The sequence below is a fragment of the Natrix helvetica genome (genome assembly GCF_964273705.1).
Source record: "Natrix helvetica genome assembly, chromosome: 2".
NCBI classification, from domain to species: Eukaryota; Metazoa; Chordata; class Lepidosauria; order Squamata; family Natricidae; genus Natrix; species Natrix helvetica.
Genome location: NC_138552.1, coordinates 277,559,005 through 277,565,115, shown reverse-complemented (window position 1 = coordinate 277,565,115; position 6,111 = coordinate 277,559,005).

Sequence of the window (6,111 nt, the reverse complement as noted above, 5' to 3'; positions counted from 1 at the left end):
TGGGGGAAGGCAAAAACGCTCCCATTTTTGCAAAAAATGACTCATTTTTTTGCCTGTTTTTATCAAAAATGGGATTTGGGGGGGCGGGGCCGCGGGAGGCCAAAATTTGCTGTATTCAGTGTATAAGACGCACCAACATTTCCACGCTCTTTTAGGGGGGGGAAAGGTGCATCTTATACTGCGAAAAATATGGTAAGTAATAACATTCATAAATTAATGAATATTATCTATCCCTGAGATGAAGTGCTTTTTATCTATCTTTAAGCTGGCAAAAAATTATGCCAGCATGAAATTTGTTCCCTCCGCTACTCAGTTTTCTGCCTCAATAAACTCCATTTCAAATCCCTCAGTCACCTGACTTTCGCTTGGATGTCAAAGCTTAATATACTGTATCTTCTACATCCGGGACGGTCCTTGGATCGTGTTGAACATTGGGCACTATCTAATAAAATGAAATTCAATGGTGAAAAGAGTAAGGTTCTACATTTAGGCAACAAAAACGGAATACACAGGTACAGTATAGGTGGTACCGTGCTCAATAGTAGTAACTGTGAGAGGGATCTTGGAGTTCTAGTGGACAACCATTTAAATATGAGCCAGCAGTGTGCAGCAGCTGCCAAAAAAGCCAACACAGTTCTAGGCTGCATCAAAAGAGGGATAGAATCAAGATCACGTGAAGTGTTAATACCACTTTATAATGCCTTGGTAAGGCCACACTTGGAATACTGCATTCAGTTCTGGTCGCCACGATGTAAAAAAGATGTGGAGACTCTAGAAAGAGTGCAGAGAAGAGCAACAAAGATGATTAGGGAACTGGAGACTAAAACATATGAAGAACGGTTGCAGGAACTAGGTATGTCTAGCTTAAGAGAAAGAAGGACTAGGGGAGACATGATAGCAGTGTTCCAATATCTCAGGGGTTGCCACAAAGAAGAGGGAGTCAAGCTATTCTCCAAGGCACCTGAGGGTAGAACAAGAAGCAATGGGTGGAAACTAATCAAGGAGAGAAGCAACTTAGAACTGAGGAGAAACTTCCTGACACTTAGAACAATTAATCAGTGGAACAGCTTGCCTCCAGAAGTTGTGAATGCCCCAACACTAGAAGTCTTTAAGAAGGTGCTGGGTAGCCATTTGTCTGAAACGGTATAGGGTTTCCTGCCTAGGCAGGGGGTTGGACTAGAAGACCTCCAAGGTCCCTTCCAACTCTACTATTGTATTGTATTGTATTGAAGATGTGGGCAAAGACGATTTTAATACTTTCATGGCAATGGACCACTTAAAGCTGTGTACTTAACAGGCTATACAAATGAATAAAACAAGTAGCACATAACAAACGGGCTTTTTATCATTAAAATTAATAAAATGAAGGCAACATCAAGAAGAACTGGCAGAAAGAGATAGGTTGGCCTCTGTTCCTGAAATTTTCAATTCCAATGATTTTTATTGCTTGTTTAATGTTCATTTTAGATGATATCATGAGCACTGAGAGGAATTTACCCCTCATCAGTATGTCTGACCCAGGGGTGAAATCAACTTACCTTTGCTACCAGTTCGCAAATATGAGTGCGCGGGTGGGGCCCTCCCGAGCTCCGTTTTCACTGGAAGAGGGTTGCAGGAGGCCGTGGCAGCCAAAAATGGATCTCAGGAGCCCTGTTGTCAGGCCTGCAGCCATCTTTTCTCTTGGATCTTTGGCCTGCCACCCTTTCTATTATTCCGCTATGCATTTTCTATTGTGGGAAAACGGGAGAGGGGGTTGTAAGGAGTTAGATGTTACGTAGCCATAACAAAATTCTTTCTAGAAAGCCAAGGTCATCGTTTGTCTCTGTACCTCTGCACCTGACCGGAACTGGATGGGTGGAAGCTGCCAGCATGGCAGTGGGAGATTGGACCATGTGATGGACTTGTGGGTGTGGGGGGCAAGATCTTGAACGTTCAACTGGGTGGGGGAAACCGGGAAGCTTTCAGATTCGGGTTTTCCCAGATGTGTGTTAGGGTGTAACCAACAAGTTGGGTAGACAATATATTGCACAAGGCATGTTATGTATCTTTAAGAGAGGAGGTCTGCTAATTAGTAGATTACAGCATTTAAATTGCAGCTGATGTTGCTGCTCTCTCTCTCTCTCTCTCTCTCTTGATTGATGTATGATAACTGCTGTCTAACTGTTACTACTGTGGCTACTACTTACTGTGTGTAAGTTATTTGCTACTTGTATCCAAGTTATCTTGGTAGTATTGGACTGTTTTTTCTGTGTATGACTTTTTGGCTGTGTTTATGGATTTTGCTATATTCTTCAAAAAGTAAAGTTTATTTTGTTACTTTACTATCCATTATTCAGTGTGGTTGCTTTGTCTATCGCACGCTGCGTATACTTTACAGGGTTGCTCTGTTATAACCTCGACCTGGGGTTCATTGCTAGTGCTTAATCGCACCAGTACCTAACAATGTGCCAACATGGCTCTCTTAATAAATTGGAACTTTGAGCAATACTTCGCCTTGGACTCTGATTTACTTTTGGATGCTATTTGGAATGCCGACACCTGTTTTCGCTGACAGAGCACGCGGGCCAGTCCTTTGCTGTTTCCAGGGCGGCCCCACGGGCCAGGTCTAAGCACCCTGCAGGCTGAATCTGGCCCCCGGGCCTTGAACTTGACATCCCTGCTCTTCAAGTTTGAAAGCCTTGCCAGAGAACCAGGTTTTAGGAAGGAAAGAAAATGGGGAAAGAAAATTAGCAACACAGTGTTTTGGAGATGATACGGTCCCTATTATTTTGAAGGACGTGTCTATGGAGATTCTCAACCATCCGGGTTATCGTCAATGCAAATGGTTGTGATGGACTTGGAAAGTCCCATTGCCTTTTGGAAACCACCTTTATTTTGAAGGACTTTTAGAGCAAATATCCTCAATTCACAAACTAGTCCGCTTTCTTTTCACTGTCCCCAGGCCCCCTCTGCTTGTTCACCACTCTTGGGCTTAATTCACATCCCTGTTCAGAAAGAGGAGAGGCAGGTAAGGTTAAAAACTCAAGCATTCTGCATCAGACAGTAGCCACCCAGAGGCCCTCAGGAGGGTAATAGCTTTTCTTTTCTAATGTTTCATAATGCTAGTTCATAAAGCACATTGTTTCTGATTTTCGAGGCAGGAATTACCTAAGGGTTTTGCCACACTGCAGCTTTCATCTAATTCTCTCTTACCTGTAATGCATGTGGAAATGAATCTGGCTTAAGAAGTCCTTTTCTATTTTTCAATTCCTTCCTTTGCTTTGATCAGAGTGATGGCTTGATGATCTGACCGGACCATGTTTGCCCTGGCTGTAAGGGATGAGTTTTCCTGCTTCTAAAGAAGCCCTCCAGGACTGGGGTGAGGTTGGGTGGGGTGGTTTATAGGAAACAAAACACGATGGTTCGGCCATTTTTCTATCCCATAGGTCAGAAGGAGAAAGCATCTAGATCAGTGTTTCTTGACCTTGGCAACTTTAAGATGGCCGGCTGGGCAATTCTGGGAGCTGAAGGCCACACATTTTAAAATTGCAAAGGCTGAGAAACGCTGATCTGGATTGTGGTCAATTTTGCCTGAAATCTTGTCAATTTCACGGGTCAAAAAAGAGGCTCATCTTTGCACTATTTCATTGAGTCTTGTTCAAATTGGCAGTGGGGAGAGTGACCAGAGGGAAGAAGAAAAGTGGCATTCCTACAACAGCTCCAGCAGTCATTTGGGATGGAGAGTCGGACAGTGAGGAGGTTGGGGAGGAACATGGGCCAGTCCTAGAGGTTGAGGAAAGCTCAGACGAGGGCTCTGCATCAGAGGCAGAGAGGGAGCTAGACAGCAGTGAGGCAGAAGAACAGCTGGAGCCTGTTCCCAGTGTGTGCAGGAACGAACGAGGAGTGGGCTTTTGCAGGAAACAATTCGTTCCTCTTGTTTCCTATGGGAGGGGTCAATCACCTCCAAGGGGTGGCTTTACTCCCAAGTTGACCCTGCTTTCTTAGTTGTTCTTGTTCTCTGGCAGCTCCGTGCATTCACACACTGGGAACAGGCTCCAGCTGTTCTTCTGCCTCACTGCTGCCTAGCTCCCTCTCTGCCTCCGACGCAGAGTTCATTCAGTCGGTTCAAAAGTTGAAAGTTCTGTTTGTAACTTTAAGAGACTCTGTGCCAAATGCACCTTGCCCTGCATTTGGAAACTAGTTATCCGGCAGCGCTCCAAGTGAGATAAGGCGCATGTGGATAAACATTCCTCTGAAAGACAGTTTACTAAAACTTGCTGACTGTGAATGAAAGGGACTCTCAGTCGTGTAAATAAAAGAGGCTTTGCAGGGACAAAGACTTTGCTTCTTGCTTTCTAAGGAAGCCTGGGTCAGAACAGCTTTAATTATAGGGGAGTGAAATTTAGCACACAAATTGAACACTAGTGGGGTTTGAGCTGGCATACGACATAAAACCCTACATTTGATGCAGAGAAAACTCTGGCAGGGCCAGCATTATCAGCTGGCTGGGGAATTCTGGGAGTTGAAGTCTACATATCTTAAAGCTGCTAAATTTCAGAAATGACGCTCTAGTCCAAATGAGTAGATACTGAAGTTTACTCATCCAAACATTGATATCGAGAAGCCCATATACCAGTGGTGGGTTCCGGATCCCATTGCAATCTGTATGGTGCAACCGGGCCGAACGTCCACCACATGCATGTGCCCAGTCCTTACCGCCTGCAACGCTCCGTGTTAGTCCAGCTGCTCAGCGGAGCATTGCACGGGCATCGTATAATCTGTGCGCATGTGCGGAAGCCCTGATTGGCTCAAATACCGGTAAGGAGGATGGACTGGTGGGTGGGCCCTCCAGAGCACCGTACCGGAACGGTACCTGATGCTCCCAGCAGGCACCGGTATGCCAGTACCGGGGTGTACCGGTTGTATCCCACCACTGACATATACATTTAATAGAAAAAGAGTGATTACTCAAAAAAACTGAATAAAAATATATGATAACTGCAACAATATAGACACCAATCAGCATTTCAAAGATCAACGGTGTACTAAGAACTAGTAATGTGATGTGCCCTCAGCAGCTGGCAAACCTGGAAGTGTTTGAAGGCAAGTGGCACAGCTTCAAAAAAAAAAAGAGTTTCATAGCAATGTTGCCATATCATCAAAGGCCCTTCTTGGCTGATTGTTCCCTGGCCATGGCCATGTGATACAGCATGGAAAAAAAGAACATTGAACTGAATTCTCATAAGGCATGATAGAGGCGCAGTTGCCCTCTATACGTGGGGTGAAATAGCATCACTGAATTGTGACTGTGGAGCTGAACAACCAACTATCCAACACACAGTGACATTGTCAAAACAAAGCCTATAATGGAGATTTTGCTGATTTCCTGGATGCGACAAATGAAGTAAAAAATCTATATTTGCAATTTAGATACACACTTGTAGTCTTCCTGTTAAGATCTCAAATTTTATGTTCTCTGTTTTGTATTTTACCCCTTTTTACTACAATATGGTGTGAATGTGCCATAGATCAGTGATTGCTAACTTTTTTGTTGTCGCGGGCCAAAAGCGCGCCCATGTGCGCCTGCACCCATAACAGAGGTGGTTATTTAGCAGGTTCTGACCAGTTCTTGAGAACCGGTAGTGGAAATTTTGAGTAGTTTGGAGAGCCAGTAAATACCACCTCTGACTCGCCCTGCCCCCATCTATTCCCTGCCTCCCAAGTTTCAGTTGATCGGGAGGGAATGGGGATTTTGCAGTAACCTTCCCCTGCCACGCCCACCAAGCCATGCCCAACCAAGCCACACCCGCAGAACCGGTAGTAAATTATTTTGAATCCCATACTGACCCATAATGCAATGTGCACCCGACCAACAGCACCCCCGCACTCCCCTGTGCGTGCTCTTTGCCCCCCCTCACCCATTTTTGGTTTCCAGGTTGTGCAGGAGGCCTTCCAGGCCCACAACGGGGCATGGGGTGCGCGCGCAAGGCTCCAAAATTCAATGTTAGTGCCCTACCCGTGCATGCACCTCACCCCCCACGCATGTGCAGCAGTGACCTGAAGACCAGCTGGCGGGAGGTGTGTGCACATGCGCGATGGAGCTGGGCTGGCATTCCTGCAGAGAGGGGTCTG